Raw genomic sequence first — 16,427 nt, forward strand, 5'->3', positions numbered from 1 at the left:
CTTTAGCCTCAGAGGCAACAGATCAATTTTGGAGTGAATCCAGATTACCTAAATAACATCTGCTGGAAAACCTTGATTTTCAAATGGAAAAAATATATATGTATTTCTGCTCTGCTTTTGCTAAATGCCATGACCCCATAGTCCTAGAAACTGCCCAAGCATTATTAGAACCAGGTAAGGAACCAGTTACATAATCGCAAGGTTGTCCAACATTTGCAAGGATTGAAAACCTCCTTGAGGGTCATCAGATGCTAATCAGCCTATAGTCTCCCCAAGGAGATGTTGCACATTTCCAAGAAAGCATCAAGGAAGCCCAATAAAAAGAAACGCATTTTGAAGAAAGCTTTATATTTTGCAAACTTCACTGAAACATGTTCATGGGGCCACCTGCAACTTTTCACGGTTGCTGGCTTTTTTCCTAGCAAAGTTCTACCGAAAGCAGAAATTCCCAGTGCAAGGAATAGCAGGGGATTCTGCAGCTTTCAGTGACTCCAGGGGAGAGAGGAGCAGGCAATAAAAAAATTGGCTTCCTAGATCCATTTTAAAGATGATGAATTCACAGGCGTAAAACCTGAATGAGTTACAAGATCAAATTCTCTATCCAAGGCCCGTATCCAAGATTGCTTTCCAAAAATGTCGATTCCTCCTTGGTTTGATGGATATCACTTCCCCCTTTTGGCCCATTACCCGCTGCAAGTATTTCATTTCCTGGACTGTTTCCCAGCCAAGGAAATACTGAAAGAGCAGAGGAGAAGAAAGAAGAGAAGGGTCTTTTCCTAATGCCTCCCTAGTTTGCTGTTCCTAAAGAAGGAACATCACCTTCCTGCAACGTTGCATCAAATACATTGAGTGATGCACATGTGACCCGGGGCCATTTAAGTTACAGGTCTACTAATGAGTGCCAGACTCCCATTTGTGGTAAAGTATGCTTGGCGTAGGGTGGCGCTGTGGGTTAAACCACTGAACCTAGGGCTTGCCGATCAAAAGGTCGGCGGTTCAAATACCCGCGATGGGGTGAGCTCCCGTTGCTCGGTCCCTGCTCCTGCCAACCTAGCAATTCGAAAGCACGAAGTGCAAGTAGATAAATAGGTACTGCTCTGGCGGGAAGGTAAACGGCGTTTCCGTGCGCTGCTCTGGTTTCCCAGAAGTGGCTTAGTCATGCTGGCCACATGACGCGGAAGCTCCCTCGGCCAGTAAAGCAAGATGAGCGCCACAACCCCACAGTTGTCCACGACTGGACCTAATGATCAGGGGTCCCTTTACCTATGCTTGGCGTAGTTTGAAAATGCCAGTGAGCTTCGTATTGGCCCAAATTGAAACTTCATGGGTTCCACCACCTTTTTAAAAAGTCTCTAAACATATATGCATTCGGAGCCCTGAGTTGCTGTTATCATTGTAACACAGAAAAGCAGCAAACTATTGATTAAGCGAGAATATGGGGAGCCTGCTGGATCAGCACCCTAAAAGGGTTGGCATTCTGGAGCGACAAGCTACCATGTAATCTACTCGCTCTAAGTGTGGTCTTTTATCTTTGGATAAGCATCACTGGCTGGAGTGAAATATCAACCTGTGGTAGTGAGAAGTCTTGTTCACCTACTAAAGGGAAGGGTTTTAAGTTTCAGATAACCTGTGATAAAAAGGTTCTGTTTGCTGTGCCTAATCTGTGATGGGTCATTGGCACATGCAAATAGTTACGTGAAGCGATGGCCATAGCCATGATTTACTTTCGGGGGACAGGCTTTATGCTGGGGTGAGGCAGAACTGAGTTATCTTCAATGAAATTGCTCAGTTAGTTATTTTTATTTATTTACTTGAGGGGGGCAGTTATGCCCATGCTTGAGCAGCAGTCCATGAGTGATGAATATGCATGTGTGAACTGCTCCTTTGTTTCCCTACCAATGTAAAAATACTACTACAGTGGTACCTCAGGTTACATACGCTTCAGGTTACAGACTCCACTAACCCAGAAATAGTGCTTCAGGTTAAGAATTTTGCTTCAGGATAAGAACAGAAATCGTGCTCCAGCGGCATGGCAGCAGCAGGAGGCCCCATTAGCTAAAGTGGTGCTTCGGGTTAAGAACAGTTTCAGGTTAAGAACGGACCTCTGGAATGAATTAAGTACTTAACCCGAGGTACCACTGTACCATGTACATTTCCGAGCACAATTCAAGTGTTGGTGCTGACCTTTAAAGCCCTAAATGGCCTCAGCCTAGTATACCTGAAGGAGCGTCTCTACCCCCATCGTTCAGCCCAGACACTGAGGTCCAGCTCCGAGGGCCTTCTGGTGGTTCCCTCACTGCGAGAAGCAAAGTTACAGAGAACCAGGCAGAGGGCCTTCTCGGTAGTGGCACCCGCCCTGTGGAACGCCCTCCCATCAGATGTCAAGGAGATAAGTAATGATACAACTTTTAGAAGACATCTGAAGGCAGCCCTGTATAGGGAAGTTTTTAATGTTTGATGTTTTACTGTGCTAAATGTTTTTAATTTGCTGGAAGCTGCTCAGAGTGGCTGGGGCAACCCAGTAAGATGGGCAGCATATAAATAAATTACTACTACTCCTACTCCTACTATAAACTAACTCTAATTCTATCCCACCCTTTCTGCCAAAGAAGCCCAAATATGTGCACTTACGACTCTCCTATCTTGGCATCTAGACTTCCTTTTCACATTAATATGTTATGTCACTAAAGGATTGCTGGATCCTAGCATGATAACATCTGTTGCCTTTTGCTTGACTGAGATTCTAGGATGGTATGTGTGCCTCACTGGTGTAATGCAGGAGTGTTAACTCAAAAGGTTTTCAGATTCTCTGAACATAAACTCCAAGCTGTAGGTCACTAATGTCAGGGCAGCCAAGATTTCTTGCTACTACACAGTGAGGAAAGAGAATGTGAAGCTGGGCATATGTAAGCCTTATTATTAATTTTAATTAATTATTAAATTATTATTATATTAAGGAATATTAAGGAATTAAGGAATCCTTTTGACCCTTAAAGCAGCTGGAGGAAGCTGAAGAACACTTAAGGCTGCCATCCATCCCTTTTGCTACAGAGGTTAGAGAGATGTACCTGCGAGACAGGGGTTCGAAGTCCCCACTTAGCCATGAACTTCACTGGGTGGCCTTGGGCCAGTTGCTGTCTCTCAGTCCAGCCTACCTCACAGGGTTGTTGAGAGGATAAAACAGGTAGGGGGTGAACCATGAACACCACCTTGATCTCCTTGGAGGAAAGGTGAGGTATTAATGTAAATGAAATAAAATAAAATAAAATGTGCCCCGCTGAATTCAGGAGTAGTAAACATGCCTAGGAATGGGTTGCAAAAATATAAAATGAATTCTATGCTCATTGTGCAGTATAAAGCTTTTCCAGTACACTGGTACCTCGGGTTAAGAACTTAATTCATTCTGGAGGTCCGTTCTTAACCTGAAACTGTTCTTAACCTGAGGTACCACTTTAGCTAATGGGGCCTCCTGCTGCCACCATGCCGCCAACGCGCGATTTCTGTTCTCATCCTGAAGCAAAGTTCTTAACCTGAGGTACTATTTCTGGGTTAGCAGAGTCTGTAACCTGAAGCGTCTGTAACCCGAGGTGCCACTGTATTGTAAACTAATCCAGTGTTGAGGCAAGAGCATCAGTTCCCATCATCCACTGCACATTTCGTACACACCTTCCAGTCAAAGAGTGCCAGAAGCACAGGTACAACATGCCAGAAACGGAATAAGTTTGGTGAGCAGTTCCAGGTGGCTTAAGCAAGCAAACCGTTGCTATTTTGCTAGCTATATGGTGAAGCAAAGGGATTCTGGAGTCACAATCCACTCTGAACTGGGGAGAGCCAGTCTCTCTCAGTTCAACACATGGAATCCTTAAAGTTGAGTAAAACCCACAATGTCACACACAAACACACACACACAAATGGATTTTTGCTTGGTGCTTTGGGGCAAGCCACCTCATTTCTTAATAGCCATGTAACAGCAACCCCGTAAGAAAAGGAGATCATAGAATTATATAGTCGGAAGGGATCCTGAGGATCATCTAGTCTCCTGCAACACAGGAATATGCAGGTGTCCCACATGAGCCTTAGCACTATCAGCACCACGCTCTAACCAACTGAGCTATTCACTTGGAGTCTCAATGCCTTTAAAAATCATTATTTCTAGACACCAGCTTAATATTCACCATGCCTTACTGATCTCAGAGGTAGTAGCAGTAACATGATGCCTTTATTAGGGTCAACGGAAAGTCACAAGGTCAAACTATGAGGTCTGTTCTCAAGGAGCCACAACAGATCTAGCAGGAGAGGTGGGACTTCAACATTACTTCTCAATTGAGTGGTTTTTATTATATATAAATGAAGTTCTGTTCAGAATGCTTGAAAAGTGAACTCCAGGCTATCTAAACTGGGTTCAAACTTTTCCTGCATTATCTTCAGTCCATTTTCATGCGTGTGTCAGTCCATTTTCATGCGTGTGGAATTGTATTTTTTAAGTGGCAAAATATTGATTTCCGTCAGATTCTGCAAACTGAAAATCACAGGGTTCGGAGTCTGATGATAAATTCGCACAACCACTTTTTAAAAGGTTTTCCTCATTCAGGGTAGTTCGTTCACTCACTAAATGTCAGGCAGGTTGTCACAGCAATTGTTTTGACTAGCTAAATCCACACGACTTGACTTTGGAATCTGGCCACACAACACAACCTGGAAAATATCCTCACCCCCAAAAAAGGTTTAACCAGAAAGATTTGGGCTGTTCCCCTGGAAATGACTTGGAGCAGGCACAGGCAGGGTGATTAGAACATGCGGAACGATTCAAAAACATCTGCTTATACTCAACATGGAAGAAATGGTCATGAGAATATGTTTATGACTCACTTAGACTCTCCCCCCCCCCAACCATTCTGTCCAGCTCATTGGAGAACCACATTTGAGATCTTTCAGAACTTCTTCTACAGTCTGACCCACCATGTCTTTAGAATGGTCCACTCACAAAACCAGAATCACATATCCACACACTATCAAAATTGACCGCAGATATCAACTACGTTGAAAGAAATACATCATATGAATTCACCACTGGTGAAGTAGGATTTCTTGCTCTTGTTATTCTCCCTTTACGCAAAAACAACAGTGCCCGCATTGACGTCTCTAGGGTCAAAATTTGATTCAACCAGAGTATGTGGAATCTATAAGAAGTAGTAAATCAGGTGTCTTAACATTTAAAGCAAAAGATGTCTGGATTGAGATGCCACATTCCCTACTCTGAAAACCTGGGACTGTTTGTGGACCTGTGACCACTCCAATGTTGAAAGAAATCTACTCTGCACATGTTCAGAGGTATTCTTTGTCCACTTTGTGGTCTTGTGTTTATTTGTTAAGGTTGGGGTTTTTGTGCTTCCGCAAACATCCCAAGCTCCCCCAAGCATACAAACAACTCCCACTTGTTTCTCAGAGACTTCAGCTTCATTTCAGGGACAATGAGTTAAAATTAGAGGGAGGGATAACAAATTATAATAATGTATAAATGTTGAATTAGAGCACTGGAAGAGCCATCTGTTCCAAACTCCTGCCTACAAGATCAAGTTTCTCTGAAACCAAGGGCAGCAACCAACGCAGGACCCTCCGTACTTAAATCATGCTCAACTATTTGGTGAATGAATGGATCTTAAGGCTTCACTCATTGTAGGGTACTACTTGCAGCGTGGCCAGAAAAGCCCGAGAGTTAGAATAGCAGCAGCTGAGGGTCGCCACATATCTTGTAAGCAAGAGGGCTTTCCATTCAGTCCGTCGTGCGTCCCCGCAGGAAGTTCCCTAATGTGAGGAAGGGAGAGTGCTCAAAAGCAGATTCACTACTAGCGATGAATGGGGTCTCCTGTCCACATCCCCCTCACACTCTGGCACAAGGCGCTCGCAATTCGCCAAAACAATCGCTGGGGGGCAGCAGAGCACCGCCAACCTCAACGCCTCGCTGCTGCTGCTGTGCGTTGTTGCAAAACGGCGCAGAGGACGAATCTGACCTCGCGGCTATAATTTACTGCTGCCTCTTCCCTTGGGAAATCAGAAGATCTGGCAAGGTCCAAGCCGACCCACCCCGCCACATCACACAGTCAACACAGCAGCATTCAAGAAATTCTGCGCGATTCCTCCACTACTACTCTCTCTCTCCACACACACACAAACACACACAAACACACACACGTGTCCAGCGTTTTTAGTGCCTGGTCTTAAATTCTAAACTTTCTTCTCTCTTTCATATCCCCCGCCTCCCCCCAACCCCAACTCCTGGTGTGGTACTGATCATGGACTTTGCTATTTCTCGGTAATTAATGATTTCACCACCCCGTGCTCTTCTTGGCAGATCACGGAATTATAGAATTGTAACGGTGGAAGGGACCCACGGGTCATCTAGTCCAACCCCTTGCAGTGCACGTCGCGCGTCAAGATCAGGGGTACGTGACTCCTCTCTAGTTGTCTTCCCTCCCACCCTTGCTCAACTTTATCGCGAGAAGTCTTTGCGGTGGGGGGGGGGTCGACCTGCGGACTCGACAGTTTTAGAGGAGGGAGGGGGAATGTGATTCTGTAGCTGAGCAGCAAACCGCATTCATGACTTCTCGCCAGCCCCAGCCCTAGTCAGCGATTTGGAGACCGCTGTTTTCCATCCGTATAGGAATCACCAAGGCCTTGCCTGGGAAAGCAAAACAAAGCGAAGTTTGCAAGCTGGAGTCTTCCTAGATTCCTCCGCCCCGCCCTCTCTCCCCTCTTCTCCTGAGGGGTCCCATGTATTTTAAAAGTCACCACCCCCCTTCCTAAACCCAGCACATAACAGATGCCTCTTTCCTTTCTCCGTGTTTTTAAAAGCGGCAATATTGAGACATAGACTCGAGAGCCATTGTGGCCTTCTGGGCAAGAGGGAAGGAAACTCAGGCGCGGGTTCGAATCCTGAATACCTTACGCGCAAGAACTTCGATTTGCTACCAGGCGCGCTTTTCACGTGTTAGCAATAAGATTTCTAGGGCAAAACGTAACTTATGAAGCGACATTCTAACCACCTCAATGCACCTCAAAAAGCCTGCTCCCTCATCTCCTTGTTATGCACTCTGACCCGCGTTTCAGTGTCGTAGCATGAGGCCTAGATTTTGAGATGATCGCTGAAGAACAACATCTGGAAGCTGGCTTGCGTCCGCTTACAGAAGACAGACCTGCATGTGTGAATCAGACATTACAGACCATAAAGACATGCCGCTTCAAAAGCCATGCTTTGCAGCCCCGGTCTGTTCACACGTTCAACTGCGAGTCACCAACGCTGTGATCAGATGATGACCATGCACGTGTGAATGGGCCCTCGGACTTCACCCTTATTCGATAGACCCATGGAGCAAAGGAAAAAAGGCAGGCATCAGCCAGCCTGACTCGACTTAAGGGATCCTTTCCAGAATAAGCGGCGCGAGCTAGCTTCCAATCCAAAACAACTGCGCATTGTAAAGAGACGCCTCGACATTATCTCATTGTTTAGCTTGGAGACCGCTTACGTTCACACGCTTTTCACAGCCTGCCCGTTTAATGCCCGCCAGGACTTGGTGGGTCTCTGTCCACACACCTTGTTAAGCCGGAGTCGCTGGCCTCGAAAGTCCATTGAAGGAAGGCGCCTTAGAAGAAAGCAGCGCTGCGGCTTAACTGGCTCGAGGATCCGTTTCCTCGCAGAAACCAGTACTGTACTTCACATGGGGGCTCTCGTTTAAAAAAGAAGAGTGAATGAGGAAAGAGAGCAGAGAAAGAAAAGCTTAGGCTAAGAGAAGATCTTCCTTACGCTTTTACTCCTTCCCTGCGAGAACACAATAGGATTGTCTGGACCAAATTCAAGAAACAAAAATTGGGGGGGGGGGGAGCGAAAGGGGAGCCTATTATTCTGTGCCCGCCTCCCGTGAGTTCTTGGCCGAGAGGGGTTATGGTCTTCCGGGAGGATTTGCTATCAGATCACCTAGTGAAAAGGATCCCTCCAGGTTTCAGGGAGATCCGGGCCGTAGTGACTGTCGAAGATGAAAGGGACTCCCGGGTCCTGCTCCGGATTCTTTGTGTGAAGTAGATTCCAGGGTGTTTCAGCCGAGCGGTGTTTCAGAGTTGATTTATGTGGGTATTGGGATGGCACCCTTTCAGTAGATGAAAATTAGTTAATCCTTGTGACGCAGCCCTTTAGGATCGGAAGGCAAGAATAGACCCGCGTCTGCCAAAAGTCCCCTCGGTCAAAGCATCAGGAAGCAAAAATTTTTTTAAAAAAAAATCAGTATAAAAGCCCCTCGAATCAACGGTGGCCTATGGATTCCAGTTAGACGGGGCTGTGATGGGGGAAAATAGGGGGAGCTGGCAGAAGGGCGCGCGGGTGCTGAGCTTTGGTTGCCTTCTCCGGGAAACTCCAGATTTCACAAATGGTGTCTCACCTCGGAACAAAGTGCCGCGGAAAAGGTGCTGCAAGTGGAACTCCAGGTCCGCCCCCTTGGGTCAAGAAACGAGGCAAAAAGAGAGCGTCAGGGTCGTCCGCTTCGATAACAAAATCAAGGTGCTCCAAGTCTCTTCACCTTTTGGGGGGAGGGGAGATGAAACGTCCATAGAAATGGAGAAGACAAATGGAGACAAATGGAGAAGACAAATTCTTAGGCTCCAAAGAGAGATACATCCCAGTTCTGTGGCCCTTTCGGAGCCAAAGCGGTCTGAAGCGGAGTTGCAAAGGACTTCAGGGACTTTTTTTCCTCTCAAAGCAAGCAAGGAAGAAAAAACCTCTCCGCAGGAGTGTGTTTGTGGAGGCTAATCCAGAGTAAACTCCCGCTTTGGGGATTGTGCGCTCCCCCTTCCCCACCTCCGCCCGGTCCCAGATCCGTTTCTGTCCTCTCCAGCGGGTTGTCCCGGCCGGCCGTGTTCTTTGGATCGCCCACGAGCTGCTGGATGGACGATCCCGGTCCAAAGAAAACGTTGAGCAAGCGAGCGAGGAGAGAGCCATTTCCTGGTGCGCCCGCCCAAGAACTTTTTTTCCAAGGCGACTCGGCTCGCCTTGCAGCGTTGGCAGCGCCAGACAAACAGCCCCGTCGGGTTTTCCATAAGCAGCGTCTGCAATCCCCGAACCAAAAGTTTCCTCTTCCTCGCCTGGTTCCTCGGGTCCAGCTTGCGCGCAAGGCTAGGATGGGTCGAAGTAAATGCGCGTCTTTAGGGACGCGGTGGAGAGGGCAGGGAGAGGGTTTAGTGGCAGCCAGTCACCCCAAAGGGCGAAAGTATCTGCTTTTGATATTATAGCCATGTTTAGAGTGCCACTGGGCGCTCTTCGAATTAAGAGGGCAGATAAACAGGGACGGGGGGTGGATCTCCCTCTGGGTCTGATACACTGGGATCACCAGATTCGGAGTGGCTTCGGTTTAGAGGGGAAAGGAAAGGGCAAGGAACGAAGAGTTCTAGTAGTTATTGGAAAGAGAGAAGAGAGAGAGAGAATGAGAGAGACCTGGATTTTAGGACTGCCACGATTTCTTGCCTCTTACCTTCCGCAACAGGCTCTAAGCTGTCCCCCGACCTCCCTGCATCTGCTGAGCACAGGCAGGACCGAGAAGCCAAGGCTGCATGGCTAGCTCCCCAGTCCTCTTCCTGCTCCGTGATTCATCTGCAGATTATCCCCGCTGTTTAAACACGCATACGCTCAAAAGGGGCTTCACTCCAGTTTGGGGCAGGCGCGCGCGCGCGCACACACACACACACACACACACACTCGCGCCCCTCTTTCCCCTCCAGGAGCCCCCCTTCTGCTGCTGCCCCCCTTCCCCAGTCCCTCCTCCCAGCCCAGCTGCAGGAATGCGGCGCGGTGGCCCCTGCGCGCTCCGCCGAATCTGGTTGTCATTAACGCTGCCAAGAAGCAGGCAGAGTTTTTTCTTTCCGCCAGCGCCGCAGCCTCTCTTCAGACCCGAGTTCACAGCTCCCTGGAGAGCAACACCCGATCGCGGAGATCCCTTGGCGACTGGCTGGGGACACTTGCCTTACGGGCAGGAATCCGAATTGGAGCTTGACTCCGAATTGAGGTGTTTCTCTGTCCACTCCTGTATCTTCCCCCAACATCCCATCCAGCTCATCCCCAGACCCGATCCTCGGAGATTCCCCACCTCTCCATCTTCCCCTCTGCTCCAGAGCGCTGCCTCTTTCTCGCTCCGCGCCAGGAAGAAAGAGAGCGTCTCACCTTGGCAGGAGGCGAAAGCTCCGTTTCCACCACCGCCCCCCTCTCTTTGCGATAAGCTGCCCCGCAAATCCAAAAACTTTCCTGCAGCTCCCCGTTGTTTCAGGAGAAAGCTGCGGTCTTGGACACACTGCCTTGGGATTCAGCTCCCTACTTGATCGACGGGGAGGGGGCTCGGTTACTTTACTTCTGCGCACATAGAATCGCGTGGCAAAGTCTCCCTCCCACCGCGCGCCTGTGTCCCCAAAGGCGCTTTCTTATCCCACCCAGCTCTCCGTTTGCTAGAATCCGACCTCGAAAACGTCCCGAAGGAAAAAGAGAGAAAGAGAGAGAGAAGGAAGAAATCCCTTCCCTTACCTTCTTGTGTTAATAATCCATAAAAAATAGTACGAGGAGAACGAAAACTTTGTTTTTGTTTTTGACCCCAAGTAAGGTCCCAGTCTCCCTGCTGCTATTTTCCCTTCTCTGATGGCCTCAGAAACAGAGTCCTGTAATTGATTCAATGCTAGAGACCATCCTGCCCAAACTAATCATTTGCTTCAAGTAAATAGCTGTCAGGAAATGAAGCCCCCCCCCCCCGCGCTCCTTCATAATAAGAGCCTCCCTGGTTTGTTGGGCGCCTGAGCTCCTCTGCCCGCCTCTTACGCTGGAGGGGGGCGGGAAGGGGGGGTCAGCCCTGGCTTTCGGGCTTCATTTGGGACGGGGGCGGAGAAGCGCGTGCGTGCCTCTGTGTGTGTGTGTGTGTGTGTGTGTGTGTGTGTGTGTGTATGTGTGTGTGTGTGTTGGCGATGGGGAGAGCTTGACCATATGGTAGAGGCTGGAGGTGGGAGGGGGACATTTGCACGACAGGGGGGTGACTTTATTTCCCCTTCTTCCCAAATGGTCCCAATTTCATTCATGAACGAACAGAAGTTTCCCCTCCTCACACAGTCCCAGGGACGGTGGGTCGGTCAGCTGCGTAGACTTGGGTTCACGCTCGCCATGTAAGTTGATGGAGGCGCAATCGTGGTCGTCCTGACTTGCTGGTTTATTTATGATACTGTCGTTTCACAGACTGGCCCCAGCCCTGCAGCCAGTCTGTGTGGAGGGAAAGCTGAGATGGGTTGTTGCGGACTGATCAGACCGCGGCTCAGGGAGCGCTAGCGAAGCCCATGTTGCTACGGAGTATTTGTGAATGAAACGGAAGGAGAATGGGAGGTTTGGCGAGGAAGCGGGGGAGGGAATATGCCCATCCATCTCTTTTCCACAATGGTGGCATTCTACTGCTTCGTGATTTTTTTATTTTATTTTATTTATTTTATTTTTTTTGCTGAGCGCACAGTCACAAGAACCATGTAAAGGTCTTCTTCTTCCCAAGGTAGATAACCAGGGAGTTAAGTTTCTATCCGGGAAGATATTCCGCGTGAAACTGCAGGAGGGCTACAATGATCTGTGAATAGCTCAGTGGGTAGAGCTATGAGGCTCTTAAGCTAAGGGTCGTTGGTTCGAGCCTCACCTGGGCAAAAGATTCCAGGAGGTTGGGCTATAGATGACCCTCTGATTCTGTGATTTTACGACGATCCGAAGCGCATCAAGTGTCACTCGAAAGACTGTTTTGAACTGGAGTGCCAGAATAGCCCGGTCAGATTGGTGACTGGGTAAGGAAGAGATGCTGTGAGCATTCCTGGGCGTGTTGCTTGTTTGTGTGTGTGTGTGTGTGTGTGTGTGAGAGAGAGAGAGAGAGAGAGAGAGAGAGAGAGAGAAATGTTGGTGGGACAAGGAGATCTGGGCGCTATCATTGTGGGAGTTAGAACAGGCTGCTATATTTATTTTCCGTCTAGCTCGTAGGAAATGAAGCATCAGAACGCTCCGCTTCTTGCAACTTCGGAGCTGTTCCGCTTTGGTGGCCAAGGGGGCAGTGCAACTCCAGGAAAGAGCGCGGGGAGGTGGAGGGTGCGGGGAGGCGCTGATCATCTCCATTTCAAGGCGCGCGTTAGAATAATAAATTTGGAAAGAAAAAAAGCAGCAGCAACAACAACAACCAAAAAAAACCGAGGGTCCTCTGGCGTAAACTCTTTTCCTTTCCCCCTCAAACTGCTTTTGCTCTCTTTCTCCCTTCCTCCCAATGGAAAATTCCTGCAGGGGTTTTTCAGCTCAGTTCAATTCATCACTCGGTTGCCAGATATTGCCTGTTGCTCTCTGGCCATCCTTGAAAACGCACTGCCTCTATCTCTATAGGGAGCGGGTTGCTGCCACCCCTTATCCTCTCTGTGGAGAGCCGTGGTGGGTCATCACCATCCCAGATGCTGCTTGGAAGAAGAAATATAGTCCAGAGAAATGATCGCTCGGGCTATAAGGGCTATTTCCCCTCCCGGCTCTTCGTCCATAACACGTCCGTGTGTTTGTTTCTGGGGCTGAAATCAGGAGCAGCTGGCTGAAGGGATCTGGCAATTCTAAGGGACCTGATGGAGGCAGAGGAACTGGCTGCCTTGCTCTCAGGGCAGACTTTCCCTGCTCATGTCAAGGATCCCCTCTGGCTTGCGTTTCTCTGGGCTCATATTGCCTGCAGCCCCCTTGGCAAGACTCTCTTTCCACGACTGCATCGTCAACTGGGGTGAATGCGCAGCCCTGGCCTATTGCTTCCACATGTTCCTTCAGGAAATCATTGGAGGCAAACCTATGAACAGCCCCTTGTTCGGAATGCTAACAGGATACCGTATTGCCTGGAGAGGAACGGCACTCTGTAATCTGCAGCTCAGCGCCAGGGAAGAAAAATCCTATGTGTGTAACTTACCTTCTCGAAGTTGATTATGGCTGAAAGGCTAATACAGGAAATACAGGTTTATGTTATGGATTGGGGAGATGGGGGGGGGGGGGGAGAGAGAGAAATCTCCCGAAACTGACCGGTTGCAAGAACTCACCAGCCAATTGCTTCAGAGGCCCCCGGGGGTGGGGGTTGAGTTTGGACTCCAAAAAGAGCGCTTTGGTGTACCTGGTTTGTGGACTGCAAGCCTAGCTAAGCTCTATGGAGAGAAGGGAGGGAAATAATAATCAGCAGTTTAATAATAGAAAAGGAGTGTGAAGCGACACAGCACACAGTAAATAACCATGATCAGTGGCAAAGATGCTCCATTGGCAATATCCATAGCTGTCAACGTTTCCCTTTTTTTTTAAGGGAAATTCCCTTATTCCGAATAGGATTCCTCGCAAGAAAAGGGAAAAGTTGGCAGCTATGGCAATATCCCTCCTGCATGGGGTGGGGGGTCGGGAGGTCACACGACCAGATGTGTAAAATCCTTTGGATTTAAGCCGATCAGGTCTCATTGTCGTCGGTGGGCTTGCGTCTGCTTCTATTCAAGTTGCTACAGTCTAACCGAGTCCGCTGGATCTGCCCGTGCGTCTCCAGCGCGCAGGGAAGGAGAGGAGAGGGCGGGAAAGCGGGGGTTGGGGTTTCTCTGTGCAGATAAAAAGCCTGGAGAACTGATAATGGGTACTTTTGTTGCAGGACGTATAGTCCGGGCCAGATGTGAAGACGGAGCTACTGCTCTGGAAAACAGAAAAGAAAGGAAGAAAGATAAGGGGGAAGAGGCGGGAAGAGCGAGTGGGGGAGAAGGGAAGAGGAAAGCGTATTCTGTTTGTAATTAGCTGCCTGATTTGAATAATGCCTTTGTTAGGATTGTAAGCCCGGAGAAACGGAGGGTTTGCAAGTGAGATCGGGACAGAGGGCATCATCACACGTCCCTTCTTCTGATGCTACAGTTCATAGATGGACAGATCTATGGATGGATGACGGACTGACATTGGCCAGCTTAATATGAAGGCAGCTCATCTATCAATAATAGGAGAGGGGTGGTATTACACACACACACACACACACACACACACACACAGAGCAGCACCTTTTCTTCGACTTTGCAGGGAGCGAGCGCTAAAGAGAGGCCAAGAGAGGCCTTTGATCCCGCGATGTTATTCTAAGATCCTACAAGATAGTTGAACGGAGAGGAGCAGAGGTGCCATCCCTGTGTGGTCCTCCTGCGCTTGGGAACAGGGCGAGAAATCCTCGCTTTCCCCGCCTCCAACCCCCTTCCTCTAAAGCCTGGGTGTTTATTTTTTCCCCCTTATCTAAGTAGCTGGGGGTTGATAGAAAGCAGAGAATATTCACACCATATGTGCCCTTGGGTAAGCAGACTGTTGCCCTGGCCCCCTCCCACCAGCCCTCAGCTGTCTCCTCGCCATTTGCTGGGAAGGGAGCCCCGCTGGGCTGAAGTCAACGCCCGCCCCCCCACTTCTCTCTCATCCTTCGCCTCCTTCTCTATCCTATTGTGCTCAGGAGCCAGCCAGCTCTCGTTAATGGCAGGGGGGTGCTGTGATCGGTGAACTGTGGCTATCTTGGCCCAAAAGAGAAAGTGCCACCGGCGCCCTTTCCATCCTGCGTGTCGACTGTGTGGCCACTGGGAAGCCAGGATGCTCCAGGGAAGAGGGATGGGAGCATTGCCTTGAGGGGGGCAGTGGGGGAGGCGGAAACGAGCTTAGCGTACATCGGATCAGGATCTGTTCGTGCGCATGTGCGTGTTGGGGGGTTTTCAGAAACATCACCTCCCTCTTTCCCCCAAAGTAGTCTGAAGGACATTTGTTTTTCACTGAGCTAGTCCATTTTAAGCTTCGTGCGATTTGCAACGTCTCCTTTAAGCACCACATTCTTCATATATATGCAGAACAAACTGGAGCCGGCGTGTCAGAGGAGGGGCGAGTGTGTATTCCTCTGTTACGCATCAATCTGTGAAGAAGAGTGTCTGTCCTGCTTCAGTTATCCTTTTTTGGGAAGCTATCAGATCCTAACAGGGAACTAGAAGCTTACCAGAAAGTTAGCCTTACAGCGCATTCCATAGGTAGCTGCGCAAAAGTGAATATCAATGGGACTTACTCCCAGATAAATGTGTCTATGAATGTAGCACCAGTGTAGTTTTCATTAATGTTATGGTCCAGTGGTTCCCAATTAGCCAAGAACCGTTGTTCAAAAGCCAAGCCATGAAATCTGAATTATCTTTATGGTAGTTTTTGTTGTGTGACTGGTGCAGGGACTCGTTTTGTGGGTTATGCGGACCCCCTGGGGGGGGGTCTATGGACCACTGATTGGGAACCACTGTTGCTGTCGGGATTAATTGCCATACTTTGTGAAAACCAGGGGAAGAGTCCAGTCCACAGCTTCCCGAAGAGTGTATAGATAGTGGATTACAGGAATGCAGGATAGTTACACCTGAGGGCTGTTTCACACGTGCATGCTTGTCACATTGGTGGCCTCACTTCAAGGGAGACTATTGGTGTATGGGGGCGGGCTGATGTCTGAAAGAAAATCAATGCTGTGGTGTGCTGGGTCTGCAAATGGCTTATTCACAGGATGGCTGATTCACACGTGCAAGCATTGATGCAGTCATCAAGGTGATGGGGCATCAGTGTGTAAAACATATGTGGACATCCTGCATTAAATCCCTGCACCTTTCCCTGAGGAAATGTATTTCGTTATATTTGAAACTGCCCTTCTTTAATCCCTCTCTGTCTGACTGCCATTAAGCTAGGATTGATACATTCTTCGTGATGATTGATTGATTGAAGAATCTAATGTTGAATAGATCTCAATCAGTCCTGTTCCTTGATAGAAGGTAATGTACTTATGCTAGTATTGTCTAAACAGCCTATATATATATATATATATACACACACACACACAGAGCCTATACACACACACACACACACACACACACACATATACATATGTGTATATATATATATATATACACATATATATATTCTGATATGCATATGTTTTTATGTTCCCATAAAAAAAATACTTTCCCATAAGCGTTGGGAAACATTACACCTCTGGATTCCAATCAGTTAATCAATACATCAATCGAGTAAAAGCAAAGCAATGAATAGATTAACACCTCCTCCCAAATACAAAGATGAATTTGGACATTTTGAAACAGAACTTGCTTGGCACATACGCTTACAGCCAGGCAAATATACTTGGGTTCACAGCATAAAACATTGTTCATTACAAAATATTATGTCTACTCGGGAGGAATCTACATTGACTTCAACGAGACTCTCCCAGGTTGTGGCCTTAATAGCTTGACGAATTCATATCATTTCCCATAAGTGCCTGTTTTATGGCAAGCTTCCTGTTCTTTCCGTGTCCCAGTTATTTTTATATCTTTTTTAAAAGAAAGCGTTGAGTGAGGGCTAAAAC

At 48.2% G+C, this 16,427-nt stretch overlaps 1 protein-coding gene across 3 annotated transcripts in view; it reads right to left on the bottom strand.

Annotated features, from left to right (window-relative positions):
* The window catches only part of PDGFRA (platelet derived growth factor receptor alpha), a 54,466-nt gene extending 43,725 nt beyond the window's left edge, over positions 1-10,741 (bottom strand). Inside the window, exon 1 of one of the 3 annotated variants that reach the window (XM_081020470.1) lies at positions 10,556-10,741. The gene's annotated coding sequence lies outside the window, so the exon portion shown is untranslated. Of the gene's footprint in view, positions 1-7,972; positions 7,996-9,515; positions 9,696-10,555 lie in introns of those variants that run through there. The other 2 variants (XM_081020471.1, XM_081020473.1) reach the window with 2 other exon arrangements.
* Between the last annotated feature and the right edge of the window lie 5,686 nt (positions 10,742-16,427).

Source organism: Podarcis pityusensis, assembly GCF_964106645.2.
Source record: "Podarcis pityusensis genome assembly, chromosome: 9".
NCBI lineage: Eukaryota > Metazoa > Chordata > Lepidosauria > Squamata > Lacertidae > Podarcis > Podarcis pityusensis.